The sequence below is a fragment of the Cyprinus carpio genome, chromosome A20 (genome assembly GCF_018340385.1).
Source record: "Cyprinus carpio isolate SPL01 chromosome A20, ASM1834038v1, whole genome shotgun sequence".
NCBI lineage: Eukaryota > Metazoa > Chordata > Actinopteri > Cypriniformes > Cyprinidae > Cyprinus > Cyprinus carpio.
Genome location: NC_056591.1, coordinates 21,675,035 through 21,702,557, shown reverse-complemented (window position 1 = coordinate 21,702,557; position 27,523 = coordinate 21,675,035). Strand labels below are relative to the sequence as shown.

Here is a 27,523-nt window from a genome sequence, read left to right as displayed (position 1 = left end):
AAATTTTGTTTTTTTTTAAATTTGGCCCCCCAAATTTTTTGGGGTTTTTAAATTTTTTTTTAAAGGGGCCCCTTTTTTTTGGCCGGAAAAATTTGGTCCCAATAAACCCCAAAAACCTCCGCCTTTTTTCACCCTGGGGTTTAAAAAACCAATAGGAAAGGGTTAGGAAAATTTATTATAAAAAAAAAAAGGGCCCGGGCCGGGGGTTTGCACATCTTTTGAAAAGCACCCGTAATTTTTAAGGGTTTTGGGCAAATGGGAAATTTTTTCCCACACCGGAAAAAAAACAAGGGGGGCTCTTTAAAAACCCCCGGGCGGGGTTGCGGGGCCCCCATCAGAAAGCCAGTCGGGCGGTTTCCTTTGTGACTTTTAAAAATGGGATGCCATTAATCACCACCAACCACAAATTTGTCCCTTCTTTGTTAAAAACGTAGCCAAAAACGCTGGAAAAAAAACTAAAAAAATTTAAAAAATAAAAATTTAAAAAATGGCGGGCAAAAAAACCCCTGTGTTTTCCAAGGGTTTTTTTTGGTTCGGGAAAAATATAACAAAGGTTTTTTCCCAAAAAAAGGGGCCCAAATTTCCAACAGGGCTGCGCCATTTCCCTTTTTTTAATGTAAAGAGTGGCAACTAAGAACCTTTGGGGGCCAAAAAACCCCCAAGGTAACAACCGCAGGAAAAAAAACCCTTTTTACAATTTTTTAAAAGGGAAATTTTAAAACCAAATCCCATAGAAGGTCCAAACGCTCGCCTCGAGATCGGAGGTCATATAGGTTCAAGGGCTGACTGTGATAGACTGTTAAAACTACAGGCCATCTGGCCTAGGTGCACATGTTTGACAAAGTCACTCCAGTATAATTAGGGCGCGCCGCCATTATACGAAATATTGGCGTTGCAGTGCCACCATGGACATAAACGTAAATGCTCGTAAGTATAACGCTGTGTTGCGGAAGTCATAGACAGTATATGCTTACGTAAGCTTATATTTCGCTGACATTGTCCTAAACCAAATGGGAGCAACATAATCCAACCACAACCACTGTACACTGAGTGCAAGTGGAAGATTTTTGCAATAATATTTCAGTACATTGCAACTTCTATAATTTTAACATATGTTTGAAAGATGATTTTTGATTCATGCTTTATTTTTATATTTTGCTTTTATTTTTAAATTATGTGCAATATATTTTTGCTTTTTAATTTTTTTAAGCCGTAACTTCAATACTTTTGGCGGAAAATTGATCCCATAGAAGGCTCCACATGCTCCGCCTCTGATCTGAGGTCCTCATAGGTTCAAGGGTCTGACTGCGTGCAGGACTCTGGCCTGGTGCACATGCTTTGCAAAGTCGCTCCAGTATAATTTAGGCCTACGCACTATACAAAATATTTGCGTTGCAGTGCACCATGAACATAAACACGTTTATGTCTGATATTTAATGTGAATGAGTAGCACACTAATTCGATTCCAATGTGGGCGGGGCTACCAAGCGTTACGACGCAGAAATAGAAACCAAGCTACCGATAAAATGCAGCCTTGATGCTGGCATTTATACTTATTTACATTTTAAGAAGATGATAATAAAACAAATACATAAAAACTGCCAGTCTTTTCACTTTCTTAATTAATTTCCTCAAGATAATTTTAGATGCAGTTCTTCTAAATAATTTATGTTACACACACACACTGATTATTTATGTTCTTATTTAGGCTACAGCTGCCTAATGAAAAATAATTGGAGTCACTTGAGGCCAAAAAACAAACAAACAAACAAACAAAATACCTAATTTAAAGGAATAGTTTACCTGAAAATGAAATTCTGTCATTATTTACTCACCCTTGTGTTCCAAACCTGTATTTCTTTTTCTATCTGCTAAACACAGACTAGAATATTTTAAAGAATGTGAGTAAGCAAACATTTGCTAGTGCTCATTGACTTCCATAGTATTTTTTTCCCTACTATGGAAGTCAACGGGGACCAGCAACTGATTGGGTACCAACATTCTTCGAAATATCTTCTTTTGAGTTCAACAGATGAAAGAAACTTGTATACTTTTGGTACAACTTGAGGGTAAATGTCGACAGAATTTTCATGTTTGGGTGAACTATACTTTTATAAAATTGTTTTTCAACCACTAATTTCTGTTTAGAGATTTTGACGTGCTGTTTGGTTGATTAATATAGGTAAAGTTCATGCTACTTTAAGGAGAACTAGTAGCTAGCCCTATGTGACCTCTACATCCTAATTGAAGACCTTATGAATGGCCGGTGTGTGTGTGTGTATAAAACAAACAGGGTGAAGGGAGCGACCACCTGTAGTGCTGTATTATTTGTCCTTTGCTGTGTCACAGAAGAGAACAATGCCTTCCATTCAGATTTCTCCCCAGGCAAGGGAGACGTAATGAAAGATAGACTAGATTGTGTTTGCTGTGCTTCTGTAAACACTCAGTGCTGGCACACAGCTGCGACCCGTGATCTCCTGTACACCTCAGGCCTCGTGCCGCTCACATCAACTGTCATTAGAACTGGACTTGGCCGTGAGATGAGCGGTTTGTTTTTGCAGAAAGAGAGCAAGTCAGAAAAAAATAATAATAAATAAATAAATAAAAAAGTGAGCAAAATACAATCATACTTAACATTATATTGTTCATGTTACCATGTAAGTACAATTATGTGAATAATGAGAAATACTAATGAACATCATGTTCTTATTATGCAATTAGTTTGTGGAGAAGCTTGCAATTACACATTGTTGTTGTAATTAATTTGATTTATTGTCCAATATGTGTAACATGAACACTGTGAAGTGTTAACCAAGAACACAATAAACAAAAGCTCAAAAGTGCTGCATCATTCATGACAGGAAAATAAGGTCTGTGGTTAATTTTATTTGAAGAGACTTGTTTTGTAAAAATAATATGTAACATGCTAAATACATCTTTTTTTTATTATTTATCCAAGCTATTCTGAAAGCCCATTAGAAGTTCCAGAGGGTAACCCATGGCTAATTAACTTTTTGTGTCGCCCTACAAAATGACGTTGTGGCTGAACAGCTTTATGATGTCTTGTGACATCATTTCCTCTAATGTTAATTTCCTCTATTAACAGCAAATCTGTTTCTATTTCTTTCTATCTATATTTCCGTTTCCTTCTCTCTTTTGTGTTTCATTTTTACTTTCCCCCGTGGCTATTGCATTTTCTTTTCTTCATTCCTATTCTGCTTCAACTGCCTCACTTTGTTGCTTTAAAATTGCTAAAACTCATCTTTTCCTGTGGTTGTCCAGTTGTTTTATTCATAGGCTTTATTTATACCTTTTTGTTATCATAGTTTATTTATGAATCCACTCTGGCTTTAATATATAATATATATATATATATATATATAATATATAGATATATTATATATTATATATATATATAATAGATATCATATATATTACATGTATATCTGTATATCTACCATGTATATGTATATATATGTATATATATGTATGGTATATTCTATATAATATGTATACATATCTATATATAGTCAGTGTTATTATATGTTATATGTAATATATATATATATATCTACGTTCTGTGCCTTGGACTAAATAAAGGGGGGTCATAGTGGATTCATAAATAAACTATGATAACAAAAAGGTATAAATAAAGCCTATGAATAAAACAACTTGATATATATATCCAGTCCTCTAACTGTTCCAATTGTATACAAAACTTTTTAAACTGCAAATGGGAAAAAAAATGATAAAAATGGGATCAAAAGAACACATCTATTAATCCTGCCATAAACAAGTCTAGACAGCATTAATGATAACATTGTAATGACAGACAGATATATAGATAAACGGTAGAATGATAGACAGAATGACAGACAGAACGACGGATCAAAAACTTAATGATAGAACGAAAGAGAGAACTATTGATAGACAGAACAAAGAGAAAGATAGACAGGATGACAGAATGATAGAACTATACTTACAGAATGCTAAATAGACAGAATGATATAAAGAACTGTACAATGATAGACAGATCGAATAATAGTAAAGTGTGGCCAAATATGGTGACCCATACTCGGAATTCGTGCTCTGCATTTAACCCATCCATCCAGTGCACACACACAGCAGTGAAACACATACCACACACATACAGTAGTGAACACACACCCCCCTGGAGCAGTGGCAGCCATATTGCTGCGGCGCCCGTGGAGCAGTTGGGGGTTCGGTGCCTTTCTCAAGTGCTGCTCACCTCAGTCGTGGTATTGATGGTGGAAGAGAGTGTTTGTTATTCACTCCCCCACCGACAATTCCTGCCGGACCTCAGACTCGAACCCGCAACCTTCGGGTTACACCTCGACTCGCTAACTATTAGGTCGCGGCTGCCCCAGTAGGTAGAACAATACAACAGAACGAAACCTAGAACGATAGATAGAACTTTAAACAGACAGAACAACAAAGAATGATAGAACGAAACAATGATAGAATGACAGATATAATTATATACAGAAAGCAATGATAAATAGAACGATAGCTATATCAAACAATAAGTAGAATGATATGATAGACAGAATTATTGATAGAATGATAGAGCTACAGAATGTTAAAAAGACAGAACGACAGAAAGAATGATACAATAATAGACAGAATGGCACATAGACAACGATATGAATTGTGTTATTAAATTTTAATTCAACAGACCTGTTTGGATGCATCTTTATGGCTGTCACACAATGTTAAAAAAATACCTTTTTTTTTTTTTTTATTCTCTTGCAGAGTAAGCCTTGTATGGGTCAGATCCGCCCCAAGCATGAATGTACTGTAAAATGAATAATTTGATGATAAATTTGAATAAAAGGAGTTTTTTTTTTAAAAAAATCAAGAAATCCCTATTAAAAACAACAACTCTGTTTTATTTTCAATTGAAGTGTAACAAATATAGTTTATCAAAAACCTTTGCTGCTCTTTAATATAATTTATTACAGAAGATCATAAGATTTATATAAATGATGGCTGGCAGTTTGCCAGAATGAGATATTTACCAAAAAAAAAAAAAAAAAAAACATCAACCACTTTACCACAAAATTACTTGCATATATATTAAAGAACAAAACAAAACAAAACAAAACAAAAAACAAAACAGACTATATGCAATGGAATGATTATCAGCAATATTGTACAGTTACATATCTGAGGTTGTCTCATGAAGAAATAAACGACAAGAATCACAAACAAAAAGGCATTTTCTATGCAAGATCAACACAATATTTAAACAACAAATCCTTAATCTGAAAAGCACATCTCCTATTCTGAGTATCGCAACCAGATGCGAGGAAACGTCTGTTCCCGAATGTCACCTAAGAGTCGCTACAAATCATCAGTCACAGCTTGAGGAATCACTTTCACTAAAGAGACAGCACAAATCGCTAGTCCGCGCTATGCCGCGGCAGTGCTAAACATCGTTTAGATTTGCAGTATTCATGAATACAGTGAGAGCGATGACTTATCTACAGTGTCACAGTGTTTTTATGACGTGCTGTCCCTCGAGATGATGTTACTTTCATATGTTGCGGTTCCTAACTGTGACAGTACGCTGTTCGTTAGCGCACATACAGCGGAGAAATACCATGTCAAGTGCTGCAGTCACTGGCCTCAAGAGAGGAATCTCTGCGAGGTATTTTTTCAAGTGGATCCACTAGTATACTACATTGGTTAAAGCACCACACCATGCTAGCTAAGCAGGGTGGTTTAGTTTTGTGTAGCTTTGGGAACACTGTCTAAATGTAGATGCTAGCATCAGCCCCACTCCACAACAGACCTTGCAATCCTGCCATTCAAAGCTCAAATTTCAGGTGTCAAATTCACAAAACATACTAATAAGACGGGCATTGGTCCGGTTCCTCTATGAATTGGAATGTGGCTTTGTGAAGTGTAACAGATGTAGTGTATGTGATTCTTTTGTAGGTGTGTGTGTTGTATCCAGTGTATTCATTGGTTTGCATCTTTTTTCATCATAATTCCTCACTTGTGCTGTCACATTGTCCTACAGTAACATTATTCCTATTCTTTTCTTCATGGAAAACCCAAATATACCGATTCACAACTTTGTGCTTTCATGTTAAATCAAATGAACGAACAAACAAGCAAAGATAAAATGATAAATCACAACAATTAGGCCAAAGTATGTTCAATTCACATTTGGTGGTACATTCATACAAATATTCACTCCCCTTTTTGACTGATGCTGCCTGTGTCGTCCTAATAAAACACTTTTCCAATGGATTCGAGCAGCTTCATTGCAGTTTACTACAAAGCTCCTAAAAGCACCTGGTGATTAGATGGGAGGAAAAATTTGATTCCAATGAAACCTTTGCATTGGCTCACAAAACTTTAGTTTGTTTGCAAAATTTTTGCAATCCACAGAGAAACGTTGTGTTCACTCACAAAACTTTAGTGTTCACTCACAAAAAGTTCGGCATTCCCTTGCAAAACTTGTGCATTCCACAGAGAAACTTTCGCTTTTGAAAACTTTTGTTTGCTCGCTTGCAAAATTTTTTGTGATTGAAATAAAGAAGTGGGAAGAAAAATTACATTTCAGTGTGTTTGCCAGCAAACGCAAAGCTTCTCGCGAAAACAGTAGTTTTGCAAGCGACCGCAAATGCATTGAATTTGAACATTTTTCCTCTCATCTCATATTTTTTCCTATCATCGTGTCCTCTTAGAGTTTCTGTAGTTTCCTGCCCTCCACACTGAAAAAAGACAAAAAATCTCTACGTCTTGAGTAATAAATTAACACAAAGTACTCTATTTTACATGTCTAGGATAAAAAGTATTTTCCTCCATTGATTAAGTAAACAATCAAAACACATTTTGCACACATTTTATGAAACAAAGTAAGCTCACAAATGTAGAGGAATGAACGATAAACGACTGATTCTTACATCCATTAAGAGAGTAGGAGGGCTGTAGGCCAATAGGAAGAAACCTTTGGTCACAGCGAAAATAAATAGAGCGTTGCTATTAAAACTTGACTTAAATGATCAGTAAGACTAAAAGGCACTAGTTGACTTGGTTCACTACCTTGCTGTCAAATAAAGCCTCAAAACACCGAACCAAACCTCATCCTGAAAGAAACAGACAGCAAGAGATGGCGAAGTTCAGTAGATATCTCTTAGCTTCGCTCCTGTAAACGCACATGATGCAAAAACACAAACGCACGTTGATGCAATTACCTATGGCTTTATAACATGAGTGAGAGGGCAAGTACGATGGAAAACGATCTGGTCTGGTCTCCTCACAGAGAGGAAATATGGTCCTTCTGGGTCTCTGAGGCTCAGAGACGTGTCCACAAAATCAGGGACAGAGAGAGGGGCGACGGGGCAGCATGCGGAATCCCGAGAAAAAGACGGCAGAGGAGAAACACATGAAAAAAGTCCTGGAGGATAAGAACTCTCCAGCCACAGGGGTTTTGCGTCCATAGCTCTTCTCCACTGTTAAAAGCAGGTTCAGGAAGTTACGTCTCAGTGGCGCTTTGGGGTTGGATGAAGATTACTTGAGTTGGTTTGCTATTTCTGGGTTCTGTTTCTTAATGACTGGAAGAGGATGGGCCTCCGTGTTGAACACCCAGTGTTCGAAGGGCAAATGGTCGTCGTCGGAGAACAAAAGATACAGATACCTGAAAAATAAAGAAAGAAAATCTCTCAAGATGTTTCAAGGGCATTTTATAATATAGTTGATCACAGTGAGATTGCCTGTAAGACATTTTTGGAATTTGAAAAACATGATTATATACATTAATCAGAAGCATAAACATCAAGGTTATGAGAGGCAAATAATTACCACTAGGCTCGAAATGCAGCTAAACTCCATAAATTAAATAGATTTGGAATTTTTCACAATATGAGTGGTCTTTTCATAAAATTAGCTCTTGTATGGGTTTTTAAGAATATTGTTTGTTTTACTCAATTTACTAAACTAAAACAGTTCCAAAAAAAAGCCACAGAAAAAATATTGTACATCTCTGAGAAACACTCAGCGGCGTTTTGTTACTAAATGAATCCACGGTTTTTAATGAATCGAGAGAGTGAATGCTTCAGTGACCCTTTCATAACGAGAGTCTCTTGCCTGTATGAATCAGACCTTTGAATTAATCAACTGAAGGAATGACTCATTCATTTACTGAATTGCCACCTAACTGGCATTTTTAAATTTCATATTGACAGTAGAATTTAATTTTTTCCATATTTCAGTAATACTCATGTACTATCACTATTTATGCAATGTTGAATCAAAATATTTCTAAAGCTATTTTTTGTAATGTCAATTTGATGCTTTTATTGTTTTTCTGGTGGGATATGTGTGATATAGGTTGGAATATATAGGTGAATGTATTTATATGTGTGTTTATATGCATTTTCACACATTTGAATACATTAGTTCAGGTACAGAGTCTAGACTTTCCACCTGTTTTAACAATGAAGTCTGACAGCACTCAACAAGCTGTATCATGAGTCTCAAAATTTGAGTCAAAGTTTAATACTTAATATGCACAACAGTAAAAACACAAACACCACTAATTATCTCAATTAATTCCAAACTGCAGAAATAAATCCACCTCTTAAAAAGCTGAATGTTTTCTTCGTTAACAAAACATGAACATCTCCCAAGTGCTTAAGTAAAACTCTGCCAAGCAAAGCACTGCCAAGACAACTACGACAACATGAATAAGGGATGAAAGATTACAAATTACAAAAGGTCTAAACATTTCGCTTCCTTTAGCTGAGAGTAGCAACTTGTGGCCTACAGCCATAGCTAAAGGACATTGTTTATGAGCGAAGGCCATAATTCAAAACCTGCAGCCAAGGAGGGTGAAAAAACACTCAGGTTAGAAGGCACATCTTTATTTGGAAGGCTAGATGACACATTTAAAATTACAGTCTATAAACTTTAGCTGGAGACGGCGATGCTGACGCCTGTTTCCTGATGAAGTTGTGACCTTGATAATACGGTTTCTAAACCTCCCTTCCTCTCGGTTTCCTCTCTGAACAGACATGCATTGGCTGGAGATTTGCTGATGAAAGGCTCTCTTCTCCGCTGGCCCTCTGAAAATATAAGCTGTTGACCTCAGGCCTCCAGAGTTAAAGCTAAATCATGCGTGTTCACTGGATGAACCACCTCTGGTGGCTTAAACCGCACCTGGCCTCCTTCTGCAGAGAGTATGATCTTTAGACCTTCAGTTTTAATGCTCTGCCACTGGGCAGAAAGAAACTGGAAGGTGCACAGCAATTATAAATGAGAAGAGGCAGCTTTATTTTACGACAGAGGTCACAAGAGGTCATACTGCATCTACAAGTGAAATGGACCCAACAATCATCACACAGGTAACCACTGTTATATTTAACTTTTGGGCCATTTTTAATGATGGAGAGAATTGAGTGGAGTTGTGTTCTGGTTTTACTATGTACTGTAAAGTGAAGCCTCAGAATACTGCTTCAAACCTCACCCTAAAAAGAAACAAATGCCTCAGAATACTGCTTCAAACCTCACCCTAAAAAAGAAACAAAAAAAAAAAAAAAGGATATTTTGATTTTTGATGGCCGATACCGATATCTTAGAGAACTGGGTGGCAGATAAAAAGCACACTATTTAATTTAAAAGTAGCAAAAACACATGCATAACGATTGCTGAAAAAAAAAAAAAATCACATCTTAAGAACTGCTTTTACTCACTAGCATATGCTATGTGGTTTTAAACATGCATGTATATATTTTTATAATTATGTTTTCTTTAATATCTATATTTCATTATATTTATTGCTTGTGTATTTAATGTGTTTATATTTTTGTAGAGCACTTTTGCTATACTTTGAGGTTTTTTTACATGATCTATAAATGATTGATTGAAATTAAATTATTGTACATAATATTTACTAAATTATTGAATTTGAAAAGGCTTAATTATGAAAAAAATAATTTTAACTTGACAAAAAAACAAAAACAAAGAAAATCTGTAAAATAAAGAGATTTATTTAGATGGCAATTTCTTGATTCTGTAATTCCGCTTCTAATTCACATGGACTGACCCTTTAAAAAGAGCAGAGCAATTAAATGTTTATTAGATATTCAAAGATTGTTGAAATTAAACGCATATTAGCTGAATGCTGACTGTGGATGAGAAAGTATTATAGCTTTTGCCTTTGTGTTACTAATAATACGCTATATTATTTTTTCATATACCATTTACTAACTCTGTTTAAAAGTTTGGTGTAAAAATTTTTAAAAACACTAAAAAAAAGTGTCGTTATAACAGAGAGACAATACAGAAACTAATGAAGCCGGAACCGGAAGGGGGAGCTCTGGGTGCTTAGGCGTTGGCGTTCTAAGAGCAGTCGAAATAAAGGTCCTGCTTCCGACATATCAGCTAAACAGGAAAAAAAATAAAATAATAATAACTGTCCGGAAATAACATATCAGCTAAACTTTAGCTGATATATTGTTTGACTACTATTTTAGGCAATGTGTTTTGGGCACCATTTACTATGGATTCTTTTCCACAGAAGAAAGTAAGTCATATAGGTTTGGAATGCATGAGGGTTTAGTAAATGATGACCCCGAATTTTTTTTTTTTTTGGCGTGACCCTATCTCTTTAGTGGCTCAGCATGTGAAGCATAGCAGATGTAAGTGGCTGAACTTAGCATGTTAAAGAGCACAGTCATTGCCCACAAACACACTGAGAGCATTTCTATGAACAGGAAACTATGATCCCTCAGCCCGCCAGACAGTGTCTGGCTCTGCAGAAGAATCATTACTTAATAGCCACTTACTGTGCAAAAGGGGTGAAAGCAAGCAGAAGCAGTAAAACGAATGAGAAACAACCAGAGGGGATAAGTTGAAAGCAGGGGTTTTTCTGGATGTGCTCTCTCTCTCAAGAATTGCTAAGTCTTTTCTTGTGCTCAATTGTGTGCGCTGCACTCCTCCTGGCCAAAGGGCAGCGCTCCTCCAGAGTATTAAAAGGCAGCAGAAGAAAGAAGAGCCGCTGTCTGGCGTCTGGCAGGATGAGACTCCGAACAGTGATTTCCTCTTAAAAAAAACGCATAATCAAATAGGAGGACTGGAGAGCTGGGAAGAGACACCAGCAACCCCCCCCACTACCCTCTGCAGGCCTTCATTTTGTGCCCTGACGAAGTGATTGACTCTTTCTTTATTCATTCCTTTCATTCATCTGTATTTAATGATGAATGTTGTGTGATAAGGACCCCTGTGAATGAAGTGCCAGCTGTCACACAGTCTTGTTTCTCAATCATTTCCACCTTGACAGTGGACAGTTCTCGATCGGGACAGAGAATTGGCTCAGTTCATGCATCCTAAGTGAAGAGCTTTCCTCTCCTGCATTCAGTCATTGCAGTAATCACAATTTTTGTCTCAGTTCTTTGCAACATTCCTATATATTGCCATCCAATGGGTAAGAAGTTGTGGATGAAATCGCAGGCTCCAAGCTCTGACTGACGGCTGATCTGACCTCCCTCTCTGTGCTCTAGATACATCTGACTCAATCTCAAAGAGGATACAAGATGTGTTTATCTGACTCATATTTTGCATAAAGAAAAGAACGACCATTAATCAATGTTCTGTTGTGCCTGTAACATTATTTTTTTTGTTATTTTTAATTATTATTTATGTGTTCTTATTTTAAGTTTCCCAAATTCTCTTTAGTTTTTCTTTCCATTATTCTGACTGATGACTCTCATTAATATAACTGATGCTTATCATTAATATAAAACAATTTTACAAATCCCAACAATAATTACAATCTATTTCATGTGACTCAAATTTATGGGCTAAGTCTGGTTTATCACGGCCCATCAAAATGACTAGATCCCCAGCAATTATTAAAGGTGAATACACATCTTTGTCCCCAGCTTCCTACAAATAATATTTACCACAATGCCAATTGTAAATTTAAACACCTAATTGTAATACAACTGTAATGAATATAGTTTTCAGAAAACAATAAAAACTGATTATAGTCAACATTAACCAATACACACCACATTACACACACACACACTACGCACATCATACATATATGATATTATATTATATATATATATATTCCTTTCTCAACACTGTAACACAGTCAGCTGTGTATGTATGTGGGCTCTGTACCAATGAGTGTTTTCAAGAGCCATGTAGTAAGCTCTGCTGCACAGTCATCATGGGTTGGGAGTGTTAGCTAGGACGAATCTCACTCCACGGTAACCCCCCACAACCTGCAGTACTTCATCCAGAGCCTGATATACAGAAAATACAAATGTCATGGTCAGTATCAATGTCGTATGTTTTTACACAATCCTAGCAAGTGTCCATGTAGCCTAACTTTTCATTTTCCGAGACACATAACCGTATCCAAACGTGCTTACTGGACCACAGAGAGAACTAGACCCCCCAACCCACAAGTCTATATAAAAGAGCTGGCCATCTCTGGTCCTCGAGAATCTACTTTCCTGCCAGAGGTCTTAGCTGGCAGTTGTAGCCTGTAGTAATTTTACAGGCCTTGATTAGCGTGTTCTTACTGGCCTTGTGGGTGCTGTGTAGAGTGTAATAAAGGACAAACTGAAAGATACTGAAGATTTCGACAAGTAGTTTTTGGACACAGAGTCAAGCCATTTCACTGAGTGAGTGTTGAACCCAGCACAGTTTTTTAGTGACCCAGAGGAGGAATAGACGGCAGCAGGGGACGATCGCGAGTGGAAAGATTGGAAGAGAGATGTGATGTATCGCCCTGAATGGATAGGACACATCACACATGGCATACTGATAGGCATTCATGATACCATTACAAGGGCTGTGAGATCCTGGCGGTCTCAACTGTCTCTAATCTTGCTGTGCTGAAGGGCAGCGAGCGTCGGGGGCTCCTGGATACAGCCTTGCTGTGAGTCACAGTCTGGCCCGACATCCCGGGCCGAAAGTGGGGCGACGTTGGTTTACCATTCACATACTGGTGGCCGTTACGTAACAAGTGATGTGATTTTCCCTCCCTGCACTGCCTTCCCAGCCCCACTGTTCTGTATTTGGGGTCGTGGGGGAACCTCCACCTGTTACCATGTATGTTCAATGACCTCCGGTCGCCAGGAGTGAAGTAATTTCGTTTTGCGTTGTGGGCGATGGCTTCTTACGCCGCCATCGAAACGGAAGGCCACGGGCCCCAGGCTCCTACCTGAAACAAACAATGCTGTTCAAATCATCGCTTTAAACATCCATGTTGACCAATGGATTTTATGGGACCTACGCTGTTCCTGAGATGAAGAGAAACACTATTTGGATGTGGATTAGGGGCTGTGACATAATCTGGACCTTTGGATAATCTGTGTCTGCCTAAAACTACCTAAGCATTATGAACAGGCCGGTGATGGACGTGTGTATGGTGTTTAATAAGGGATTTGAGTGTGTGTATGTCGGCTGTGCATGTTCAGGGTTAACCAGCAATGGATTTAGGGAGTCGCTCCACTGGCAATGTGACGTATTATAGGACAGAATAGTTCACTTATGGGTGAGCACTTTTAACAATGTCTCACTGGAGACTCTATTATATCATACTAGCATTTGAACAGAGTCAGCAAAACAACTACTTGGACTCGTAAGCAACAATGTCCTCACAGCACAGAGGTGGAAAAAGGTATACTTGTATGTAAATTTAAGGCATGTTGGACAACTTTTTGTTTCAACATTTTCACAAACAGTTCTCCCCACTCATTGTTCGGTGTAAGACTCATGCATGTGCGGGTGATCTCAGCGCCAGTTTCCATCTGGTGACTGTCGCCTTATCATCGGGGCTCCGTCGCCCCTAAAGCATCATACCACCGCGAAGCAGGTCGGGGTGACCCATCTTATGCTCCAGGATTCCCCCTTTTCCTTTTCAGCGTTACGTAAACCCCCCCCGCTTGACGGGGGACAAATTCTTCTCAACCCCCGCCTGCACAAAAGGACAGAGAATGAAAACAAGAAATCATTTTAAAAAGGGTTTTTAAATTTTAAATTTCCCTTTCTCTCGGGGGTTTATTCAAAACTGTGGGGGTTACAAGGAACTTTGCCCCTTTTTGCATTTTTTTTGGGTTTGCCTAACAATAAAAGACCTTTCATTCTCTCAAAGGGGGTCTCCGAACTTTTCCCCGGCCCGAAGAAGTTAATCAAGCAAGATCGGGGGTCACATTTGGTGCCCCGTTGGGAATTTCCCGAAGCGCGCACCCATGGAATGAATTCTTATCTGTTTTGGAAAAAAGGGCCCCCTGTGCTTTTGAAGGGAAAAACGGAGATTTTTCATCCCAGGGTACCCAAAGAAAAATAAAAAAAAAGCCCAAAGATTTTTCCTCCGTTTTTTTTTTCTCACTCACTCTCTTTTTCTTCTATTTCATCAAAAAATATGGCACCATTTTTAAAAGGATAACTAAAAGTAAAACCAGAACTAGTATAATTTTTCAGTACTTAAAAGATAAAGGAACGGGATGTAGGGGATTAGGTTTAAAAAGTACAGCTAAAAGCTTGTTTGTGTAACGGCATTCCCGGGGTAAAATAATAAAAAAACATAAATCTAAAAAGGGTCTCTTTTGATTTAAGCATTGGATTCTGGTTTTGTATCTTTCCCTGAAGGTTTTAAACTGCAATTATGAGAACACGATCCTTTGTAATACTGCTGTGCATTTCCCTATCAATGAACATAAAAAAACTAATTCCGTTCAAAAAATTTTATCCAAAAGAAAAGCAAAAACATGAAACCAAAGTAGATCACAGCTACAATGACTTAAAAATCTCCTGCTACAGAAAAGCGAAAAATATTTCCTATTATGAGTTTGTCCAAAATTTAAAAAAAAGTTTCTGAATTTCCGATTTTTTTTATTTTTTTTAAAATGAAAATTGGGTTTTCCCGGGTTTTACCTCAAAGGGTTTTTTTTGCATAAAAAAAATTGGGATACTAAAAAAAAGTAAAACAAGTAAAAAGGGTTCAAATCATGCTGTTTTTTGTTTAAATTTAAAAAAAAAGCTATATAAAAATTTTAAAAAAATTTTTTTTTTTAACTTAAATTTAAAATGAAAAAATATAAATAAAATACTACTCAGTCTATAAAAAACAAACAAATCCAAAAAATATAAAAAACTACAGTACCAATACATATAAAATTTTTTATATATAAATTAATTTTAGGGAAAATATAATTTAAAAAATTTAAAATCATTTAATCCCTTTAGAAATGTAAAATCTTTTTCAAATGACACTGAGTTGTTAATTAAAAAAAAAGGTTAAAAATATTTTTTTGCAACCCAAAACAAACAAAAATATTATCAAATCCAAAAGCCGGGAAAAATAAAAAACAAAAAAATAAATAAATAAAAAATAAAATAAATAAAAATAAATAAATAAAAAATAAAATAAATACAACTAATAAAGGCCATTTAGGGACAGTTTTATAATTCTTATTTCATTTCATTTTATTTAATTTGGTTGCATTGTCATATGTAATACAGGATTTATAATTTAAAAAAAAAGCATAAAATAGTTTTTTTTAACTAAAACTCAAAAAAAATACAGTAAAATCCCACAGCAATATAAAAAACCCTTAATAAAAAAAAAAAATTTAAATTAAAAAAAAAACGTACCAATACTTAAATTATTTTTATATAAAAAAATTTTTTGGGATTATAATAAAATTTATAAAAAATTTTTAAAAATATTTATAAAATGAAAACTTTTTTTTTTTTTTTAATTTACTTAAAGGGATTTTTTTTTTTTTTTTTAATTTTCCCAAACTAAAAAATATAAGAAAATAATAAAAAAAAACTACCTGAATGCCAGTTTTAGCGGATAGCTGTTGTAAAGCCCCCCCAACACGTTTGCAACAAAATTAAACTTTAGTATTTAGCTTGCTTAACAAATGAACTCAATCTCTGCGATTCCTCAACAGTCAAGCCCGCCCTTTATTTTTCCCAAAGGGTGAAATTCAAATGCTACAGCTGAGAGGTGTGGATAAAGGGAGATCCCCCGAGCAGCTATCCATGGTTAGTGAGATGGGGGGGGAAAATCAGGCTGTACGGTGATTTTAAGGCCTGAAAAGATTTTCGGGTAATAATGCCGGGGAAAAATAGGGACAAAATCCCGTTCTTAAAGGTGGGTTTAATGCACTTTTCTTTAGCTGGATGTTTGGGTCTGGATTAAAAGTGTGTGTGTTGGTGTGGTTTGGGGGCCCCAGGGAGGGCCCAGACAGACGGCCAGAGGGACAGCTATCTAGGCGGGTTTGTGATGGTTCTCCCAAAGAAAATGAGGATTAGTTTGTGGCTGTAACATCGTCGCAGCGCTTTCCAAAGCTCCAGCAAACAAACCCGGGGGCGCTTACCACAAAAAAACCCCCACTTTACTTCCTACAGTCGACCATAAAGATGAATTCCAAATCAAAAACCAAACCTGCAGAGGACAAATTTTCAGTTTAAGCTTTAAAAAAAAAGACAAAATTTTTTAATGCAAGCATTTTATATTAGACAGGGGAAAACTTGAAAAACCACTTCTGTTATTCTAAAACTAAACTTAGTCCAAAAAATGTAAATTTAATTTGTGAAAAAATAAATAAGCGTGGGGTTAAAAATTCAGCTGACAGTGTAAAATTTTGGGAAAACCTGGAAAATTCTCCCGATAATAAACAAAAACAAACCCTTGAGATTTAAATTTTAAATTTGGGAAAAACAGGGTGCAAAAAGCAAACATACTTTTCATTTTTTTTTTCTATAATTCCCAAAATGTTATCAACAGGGAAGTCGTGGCCTAGGGGTTAGAGAGTTTGACCCCTAACCCTAAGGTTGTGGGTTCGAGCTCGGGCCGCACCCCACCCCGGGGCCCCTTGAGCAAGGCACCGCCCCCCCAACTGCTCCCCTTTGTGTTTTGGGTCCCCCGGGCTCGGTGGTGTTCACGGTGGTGTTTTTCCTGCGGTGTTGTCACTTTGGATGGTTTAAATCCCGACACAAATTCTGGTAGGGTCCCCAACCGGGCTTTATGTCAGTCATTTCATTTTTCTGTTTTTTTTTTTTTCAAGAGTATTTCCGAAACATTATAAAATAATATTAATTATAATATATATATTTATATTTATATATAATATATATAATATATATAAATATGCAATAAAAAGTTTTAATGACAACTATAAATTAAAATTTAAACAATAGCACTTTTTGTTTTAAAAATAAAATATAACTTTGATTTTAGGCGTAACAAAAATTTTCCCAGAAAGTACTACTTTACTCTTTAAAACTGAGAAAACTTCAATAGTTTTCAGCGATTTCTTTTATTTTTAAGTTTTATTTTAGTTATCTGAAAAAAAGTGTAAAAATTTTTAAATTAATTGGTTTAATGTTTTTAGTAAAATACTAGACTACGTTTAAAATAAACCTGGCCCAAAAAATAGAAAAACGTATCCTTAAATTTTTTTCTAAAATTCAGGAGGCAACTGGCAAAAAGATGTAATTTTTTTTTGTTGGGCAAATTTTGTCTTATCTTTGCATACTGAAATTCAGTAAATTCCCATCCTTTGGGATTGCAGTTCAATTTTGAATTTTACATTCATGAACGAAAGGGACCCAATTCTAAAAATTTAGTATTTCACTACCCTGGTAGCTACTCAACCTGCGTGTTTGGGACGAGCCCATTTGACATGGTCTCGTTCCTCCCTTTTTTTGACACAACAACTTTTGATAGCAGGGATCTTCCAAAAAAAAGGATGCCAAAATGCTCTTGTTAGTCACATTTGATCAAATGGCCATAGAGTGTAAAATTTTCATGGCTTCATCTCTTTCTGTAAAATTTTGGGCTTTTCCTGCGGGGATCGTATAAAACTTTTTTCATCCCTCAGTTTGTTGACATGAGCCCCGGCCCCTTTACAGGGATCTAAAAACTGTCCCCCAACCTCCAATGAGACGTGGCTCAACACAGCGAAAACCAGGTGAGTGAAAAAATTTCCTTCCATTCATGTGCCGCTAATAGTCTTGGGGACTGCTTTAAACAGAATACAATTTTAAAACATAAACAGCCCCACACAACTTATTCACGCAGTACGAAGCGATCATAGATAAGCGGCTCTCATCTCAGAGCTTTACAATGGGTCATAGATTGTTATGATGCGATAAGGAGGTACATTTACCCATGTTAAAAGAGATGACCCTAGCAAACCAACACCTTTAACATCCTATTGGCTGATAAGAACACCCAAGCAACCACTGAAACATCCTAGTGACCACTAAGTAATACTAGCAAATACAAAATACCCTAGCAACAACTAAAACACCCTAGCAACCATTTTGAACACCCTAGCAACACCCTTGTGGACAATAAGAACACTTTAGCAACCACCTATAACACCCTAGCAACACCTAAACACCCTAGCAACACACAAAAAACACCTTAGTGGCCAATAAAGAAACACCCAAGCAACCACCTAAAACACCCAACAAACCACTGAAAAATCCTAGTGACCACTTAGTATATACAAATCAAACACTTAGAATACCCTAGCAATCACTTAAAACACCCTAGCCAACACACCTAAGAGACCACCCTAGCAACACCCTAGAACATCAGTGGCCAATAAAAAACTTTAGCAACCACTAGAACAACCCTAGCAAAACCTAAACACCCTAGCAACCACTAGAAAACACCCTAGAAACACCCTAAAACACCTTAGTGGCCAATAAGAAACACCATAGCAACCACCCAGAACACTATAGTAGAACTTTATAGCACATTTGCCAAGCACTTATAAACACCTAGCAACCACTAGAGCACCACTGCAACTCACCAAAAGCACCCTAGCAAACTACTTAGAACAGACTAGCACCACTAATGAAACACCTTAACATCACTTGAGGTGGAGTATGGGTAAGCACTACACTCACAGTTCTAACCGAAACTGAAATAAAAAATTAGCAAATGATTTTAAATGAGATTTTTTATATATATAAATTATATATATATATAAAATATTAAGTTTGGGTTACAAGATCTTTAATCACTAAGGAGTCCCATACTCTGAACTACTGTATGTGTGGTGTATGCTCGAGTCTAGTGAATTTCTCCAGGCAGGTCTGTGTGTGTAAGGAGAAATGAAATGTGTATGTGTGTGTTTCCAGGTGCCGTGTCAAGGGCGGCAGTCCGTCAGTGCTGTCTGGGCCACTGTGTGGAGAAATGAGAATCTGTGGCTCGAGGAGCGGCACTGTTGTGTGATTGTCTGATTGATGATCAAGCTATTGAATATTTATACCTCATTAAGCACTTGTTTTTGTGATAGATATGGCAAGAGAAATCAAGCCTCAACGCAGACAACCATAAAAAATACAGTCACGCTACTATTCAGAGAAAACGCACAGAAAGGAAAAACAAGCATTTTGCTTTAGATTAAATTCTTATTTCAAATGTCAAAGGGGCTTTTATGGTACCCATTTTGTCGGTTAACGCTGGCTAAATTTCTGAATTAGGCAAATTTTGTGTAATCTTCCTCTGGGATACTCAAAAGTATGCAGCTCAAAGGCCAAAAATGTGTACCAGGGGCCAGTTAATAAAATGACCTGATAATAGCCAAATCCGGGACTTTTAAATGTGCAGTAACCGAACAATTACAAGCTACATGTGCCGCAGATTTATTCCTATCATAAGTGCTGGTCCAGAGCCTCTCATTTCCAGAAACAGCTTTAGTCAATCTGAATAAACAAAAACAAACAACAAAAAAATTCTTACATACAACTACATAATTCTTTCACCTTCAAAAACGCTGCCAGTATGTTAATGTTTCAACTTTAAATTTCTTAACAACTCTACAATAATCAAGACTTGAAGAAACTTGCACTGTAAATTTAGCATGTAAAATCATACTGGCACTATCTAAATTGGAAGCATCAGTTGATATAAAAACTAAAATGAACTACTCAGGCATGTGATCAGCTAGAGACAAAAAAGAAGGGAAAATCTACCACGCCCCCAGCCAATCATTAATAAAAATATATATTTAGCACATTTAAAGAGTTAATCGATATTGTAAAAAATACAGTACTGTCCTGTAAAAAAATAAAAAGCAGCATTTAATAATCATAACAACAATATAATCAAATATTAAGGTACTATAATTATATCATAGTAAAGTAACCATATAATGATTATATTATTAAGGACCTGCTAAAAGTTTGGAAATGTTACAGGTTATTAATGATGGAAATACTGTATCTTCTGCTATCAAGGCTTTATCAAAATAAAGAAAAAAAAATCTTGCAAAAAATATTACTACAAATACAAAAAAAGCTTGCAGTGTTAATACATTATAAAATGTGATGCAAACAAAATTTTCTTCTCATTACTCCAGTTGTTCAGTGTCACATGATTCTGTTAGAAAACTCAATTTATTTAACTCGCAGGAAACATTTATGATTACTATCAATGTTGAAAAAACAATTTGCTGTTTCATATTTTGTGTGGAAAATGATTGATGCACTTATTTTTCAGGTTTTTTAAATAAATTATACGTTTTTTAAATAAACAGGCATTTATTGCATTTATCAATAATATACTAAGATAAATTTGTTAATGCATTGTATTAAACAGAAATCATTTTAAATGTCTTCAATCACTTTTTGTTCACTTTCATGCATGATGAATAAAATTATTAATTTCTCTCCCATCTTTTTTTAAATCTTAGACAAATGTTTGAGTGGTATCATTGTTTCAACAAAAATATATAAGCAGCAAAGCTGAGAAATGCGTTCTGTGAGCAGCAAAATCAGCCATATTAGAATGATTCTGATGGATTGTGTAGACACTGAAACTTCTTTGTCAAACAACAACAGATTTTTATACGTGTTCTAATGACGAATGTGCGTTAACAAGATGCACAGAAAAAAAAAGACAACAGAAAGACTTTTTCTGTCTTTTGCAGTTTTTGGGCTTTATTTATTGATAATCAGGAGAGGTCATTTCAGTCTCTTACAGTGCAGACACAGAAGCAGTGATTCAATTCTCAAAAAAAAGTCTTTTAAAAGACTTTAGCAGGAGGTCATTGATAAACTCGTGGCAGACTGGATTTGCCTGTAGGCCAGACTTTGAGCACCTCTGCACTACCCGATTTAGTTTCTTAGTCACATATAGGGGATGGCTTTTCCCCACTGTCGTAGTAACAGTTCTCACAACACACACACATCACAAAGAAACTCCCAAACTGTCCTGCGTTGTTGGTGGTAAAAGGGTTTTTGTTGTGCAAAGGATCTGTGAGGTCTTCTGTTGGTAAAGCTTGACAGCAGGAAACAGGAGTTATGTTGTCAGGCTCTTGTAGTGCTTCCTGAGCGAAACCTGACGACCAGCTGAGATTATTACCCAGCAGGGACACTGGGAACATGTGAAGCCTCTCTGTTCAGCACTGAAGCACACAGAGCAGCTCTGAAACAGACCTAATGCATGTCAGGCTGCTCATATCTAGAAAAAAACTCTAAGTGACAAAACTACAGCTAATCAAAACATATTCATTGTCTGATGTACATGTGGAATGGGGTTATGAACCAACAAGATTTCAATGTGGGAGCGGCTACAAGTGCAATGCAACGACATAGCAGTGTGGCTTCAGAAAGCTTGTGAAAAATCATATGGACAATTTCTATGAGACTTTTTTGTCCATTCTGAAGCTTGACAGTACAAATCATTTTTTTATAGGGCTCAGATATTCAGCCTAACACTTCCTTTTGTGTTTCACAAAAGAAAAATGGGAAGGACTTGAGGCTGACTAAAAGGTAAAACAAGCACTGCTATTCCGTCTCTCATGAGTTTTCATTTCGGTAGGATGTAATCTCATAAGACCGCTTACTAGCTTATGAAACTTCTGTCCAGTGGCACATATGAAGCTAAACTGGAGACAGCTTTGAAACACTGAGAATTTCTGACAATGCCAAATGAAGTTTGATGTATGACGATGAGAAAAGAAAAGAAGATAAAAGAGAAAAGGGGTAGATTGTGGAATATATAGGATGGTTGATTCATGTTGTTGTTTCATTAAGGTCAACCCTAGAGCTTCAAGCTGCTCAAACCCAAACATGACAACTGACCCATATGGAAAGCCCTTCAGGACTGTTCTGGGCTACTTGTGCGAAGCAAAAAGACTGACAGCTATTTTTAAGTGCAGCCGTACGTTACCATCCCATCTTCCCTGCGGCCTGCTGCCATCTCAGATCATTTTTGTTTACGATCATCTAAACAAATGACTTTTGTCCATCCCATCTAAAAAGAAGGACTTGCTTCAATGCACAGGAAAGAAAACTCGTTTTCGTATTGCTACATTCTGACAGCTCAAAAGCCTCTCTCTTTTTTTCCTGCATCAGCATTCATGTGCTTGTATTATCCGGACGACACACACTGCAGTATCTTTGTTCTCCTCTGGCTCTTCATCATCAAGCGCCTGCATCATCACTGACCATGAAGTTAAGACAGTGCTGCTCTCAATGCTAAGCTGCCAATAAACCCCTCCGAGCGAGAGGCCGGCACAAAAGCCGGCTTACAGCTCAGAGCAGGCCTCACTGAAGTCGTCATTCCAGTGCTGCAGGACCAGCATTAAAACATCCCAAACTATTGATGTGTGTGTCATCTACAGCATGAACTTAAGGAAAAGAGTGTGTATATTTCTGGCTGGGTTGTATAATTAACCCTTTAAAGCACGATGAAGACAGATGTGGTGAGAAAGTTGACATTTCTCGACTGTTTCAGGGGTGCAACTGGTCAAGCCAAGGTCTCATATGGCATGAGCACAAACCGTCTGCTCCAGATTACACCCAAAAATGTCAAAAGCTGGCTGTAATCTGCAAATGGAAATGCAAAGTTTTAGTGTGTTTCAGGGTTGTGTTTAAAAGTTCCCAGGCTCCTATAGGAAGAACTTGTTGCTGGTTTTGCCAAAGTTTGAGAGGTTCATGGTTTCCAACTTTTGAAGGAAGCTCAAGAGTTTCAGCTGAGAAGCTCAGTAGCAAGAAAACAATGTTCTGCCTTGCCCTCAGGGATTTAAAAAAAAAAAATATATATATATATATCTATCCATCTATCACACTGACTTCATGCCAATAATCAAAACCTTGGTTACGAGAGACAACCAGCTGTCTAATATGTGTCTATATAATATAAAAATAACAAAAAAGACAACCAGTCGATATAAATATAAAAATATAATTATTTGTTAATGTATATGATTATTAAATACATATAAATTAAAAAATACAAGAAAATAAAAAAGAATTATTATAGTATTATATAAAAATAGTATATTTATTGATTTTGTTGATATTTAAAACTCTAGCTACCAGCTATATAATAATAATAATAAATAATAATATATACTTTAGAAAACATAAAAAAAAACATATTACTTCAGCTTTTCATTTGATGAACTATTCTTTTAATTTAGAGGCCCTAAAAAGAAAACGTGTCAATCCATTACAAATATTCTATTGAATCTGGCACCATGAGATGGTTTTGCGTACAAATCAGCGCTCTATCTATAAGAGAAACACTTGTAAATCAATTCCACTTAGATGAAGCATTTTGCTTCACAACCTACAGATAAAGACACATTTTAATCATGACATTTCTGGGAAAAAAGTTTGAGAATATTACATTTCAATGAATACTTCTGAGGTTCTTCAGTATGTGCGTGTGTTTTTGGACTTACGCTGGCCCCACTGTCCGCTGTTAGGGTTCAGGTAATTCGGGTACAATCCTTGAGGTTTGTCCAGTCGATTCAGCACCTTTCTGATGTTCATTACCTGCAGCGGCACAGCACATATTGCTTATATCATCACATCAAATTATTAAGCCATAGCCAAGCTCATCCTATACAGTACGCCATTGAAAACGCAGTAAACAGGGGACAGAACTCATAAATCTACAGACTAGGTCACTTTCACAGTTTGTACAGCCTCATTCATAGCTTGTAATAGTGTCATTTGTCTGTGTCTATATTGCAGGTCAGGTCAGCAGATTCATTCGGAGAGAATCAGATCTGAGAATTGAAGCAAACAGTGCATCAATATAACTGTTACAAGCAGAGGTCACTGGGTCACTGTGGTCAGCTCTTCTAACAGTTCACGATCGCTCCAAGTTCACATTTAGTTCAGTGTGGTGTTCAATGCACTGCAGAGGCGTGACGCCTGAACTGCTGCTCACCTTCTCGGCAAAAACTGGTCTCCCCGAAAGCGCACTGAGATGCATGAACTCCAAATGCAGCGTCCCGTATTCGGCGAGAATACTGCTTCCTCCTGACGCCCATGGCCAGTTTCTGCCGATCCCACTGCATGAGGAAGAGGAATTACATTAGGAGAGATCAAATTTATTTCAGTAACTCCGCAATCATAAGCTGTGTGTATATACTGTTCATTTTGTGTTGCTCGGAAAACCTTCAACCAGTCAAAGTTGCAACTTGTGTAATTTGATGTATTTCAGAATGAAACCGAATATTCAGAGAGAAATAAGGCAGGACTTGATTTTAATCATCAGACTTGATTGGATTCAGGGCTTTGATATTATTTGTGAAAATTTCAGTTGATTCATAGAATGGAAATATACAAGTATAAATATACACTATAGTTCAAAGGTTTAGGGTATAATAATAATAATAAAGAAATTAATACTTTTATTCAGCAAGAATGCAATAAATTGAAGTAACAAAGAAATTGTTTCAGAATATATCTGCAGTTCTTTTGAATTTTCTATTATATATTTAAAGAATCCTGAAAAAAAAAAAACAGTTTCTATCATGGTTTCTATAAACATATTAAGTAGAATAACTGTTTTCAACATTAATAATAATCAAAAATTTTTCTTGAGTGCCAAATCAGCATATTAGAATGGTTTCTGAAGGATCATGTGTGTTTTATGAGTGGAGTATTTTTTCTGAGAAGCTAAGATTTTGATGACTGGAGTAATTTTAATTTTACAATATATTCAAACAGAAAACAATCATAATATTTAGTAATAAAAATGGTCATATTTATTTTAATATCTGCTTGTGAATGACCTAAACTAAATATATATAAATATATATGAATAAATATAAAATATAAAAAAAAATATAACTACACACATACACACACACACACACACACACACACACACACACACTAAAGATCTTTTCAGTACTTAAACATCATTAATAACACATCTTACATGGTTGCCAAGTTGATTTCATGGCCTTGTTTTACAGAGAGGTCGTGTGTTTTCCTCGTGTGATTAGAGCCGCCTTTATTGACTTTCACTGCCACGCTTCCAACTAAAAGCTGACAACTTAACTCCAGCCTGAAAATGGAAGCCACGTCTCCTGACCAGCTGCTACTACCCCGACATCAGATGTGCTCTGTGTGGGCCTCTGTGTCTAAACCAATTATGAAGATAAAGTACTGCTGAGAAATGACAAGTAAACACAACTTTAAAAGAACAACATTCTCCACTTTATTTTTAAAGCCTAATTCGACAAAACAGACAGTGCGTGATATTTATTTATTTAATTAAGAAAGTTAATCACAGTAGCTCTCGCCAGGAGGAACTGAGTATTCGAACGTTTAATTTGGAGGCAATTTTATGTGAATTTTTTCTATGTGTGATTCAACTGGATGGCAAAGTCGTCCACGCACGTCATTTTGACTCCAAAAGGATATTTTCTAGCCTGTGGTAGTGAATTCTTAATAACAAAAAATGAGGTAAAGGCCTCATATTTCAGGCCACAGCAGGAAATGCGTGTAAACACCTTAGGAGTGTTGCTTCCAATGTCATCATTTTTTCCACAGCGCTGATCTGCCTCTGGCACTACAGAGCTCTGTGCATTACACACGCTGCAGGGCTCTACTGTGTGAGGAAACTGCTGTGTGCGAATGTGAAAATGCATTCAGTGACATCTGACATAAAATACATAAACAACGTACATTCAAAATACACTGTGACTGGCTGCTTTTCAAAGTCAACAAAACGTCCCAAATGCAATGGTTTAAGAATTTTTTTTGGGTGTCTTCACTTTAACTGGACTTCAATAATAATGTGACCGTTTATGTGAACCAAACTTTATAGTAACTTTCAATCATATCTTGTAAAAAAGTTTTACATGTATAACACTTAACAGATCAATAGTTAAAACGCATTCAAATAAAAGTTTGATTAACAGCTATTCAAAATTTCAAATGTAATGTTTTATGTATTGTTACACTGGGGGAAAAAATGGTTTAGAAACATTTACTCAGAAATGGCTACTAAATTAATGTAAAATATATTTTAAATAATTAAATAAATAACGTCTTGAAATAGAAAGACTAATTTTTTTTTTTTTTTTTTGTAAAATGTACTCCAATAGACTTTGGGCTATTTATTTATTTAGTTAATGTTACAGTTTAAAGCAGGTTAATTTAAACTTCTCAATATAATTTTCTTTATCAAATGTTCCTCACTCAGATCTGCCGCCTGTCAGGTTCCCTGAAAAACGTTCATTCTTGAAAGTGTCTGCACGTACTCTATCCCACATTAATCTTGTGTTTCTGAATTGTTGCAGTACTACTTACTTCAGTTTTCAGTGTTTGCTTGTGCATATGTTGTATTGTCACACATTATAACTGCAGTATCCAAAAAAAAAGCCCCTAAGGGCACGAGTGCTCCTATAAGCAAATGTTAGTGTAGAGCCCTGAGCGTGCCAAACCATTTGTTTTTCATTACACAGATGATTAAAGCATGTAAACACAAATTTAGGAAAACGAAGGGAAAAGAGATGCCAGGCAAACAACAAAAAAGAACATAAAGGCTCTTTCCTGGGATTCCACCTACCAAATTATCTGCTCTCTCATGATATTTCATATGTATGCTGATAGACAATTACTTTACATAATATTCAATGGCCAAAGAAAATATTTAACAAAAAGTTTCCATTCTACAGCGAAATTACATAAGAACAGTGACATATTACTGAATGAATATGGTGGCATTTCATGGAGTTTTAATTTAATTTCATGTAAATACAAAGTCATTTTTGTCTATTATTCAATATGCCATTTTTTTTTTTTAGGAGAATTAAGTTATGAGTCATTAAGCATTGGTCTGAGGGCTGTACTCAGATACAGCAGATATTTCTGGACTTTAGACAAACTGTTTTTGCTCCTCTTTAGTAAATCGCTTTGGATAAAAGCATCTGCTAAACAAATGTATATGTAATTTTTGCATTAAATGTTCATGCGATGTCTTCTTTAAAGCAAGCGAATGTCCATGCGGTTCATTTGGTTAGATATGCCAACTTTCAACAGAGGCAGACAGAAAAGCTAGTTCTTTCTCAGCTGTCTTTCTATGTAGACCAATGTCCCTCGCAGTTGGACACTTAATGAGCAGTAAGGGATACATAACAAATTATCTGCCAGAGCTCTGAGAAAATACCATTAGCCTGAATAATTAACTAGTGTTGGAGTGAAATATGAACTCCACCAAATGAACCGAAGCTCATGTATCCTC

General features: G+C 36.3%; 1 pseudogene; it reads right to left on the bottom strand.

Annotated features, from left to right (window-relative positions):
• Positions 1-23,421: 23,421 nt before the first annotated feature.
• Positions 23,422-27,523, bottom strand: part of LOC122149023 — an 88,340-nt pseudogene continuing 84,238 nt past the window's right edge.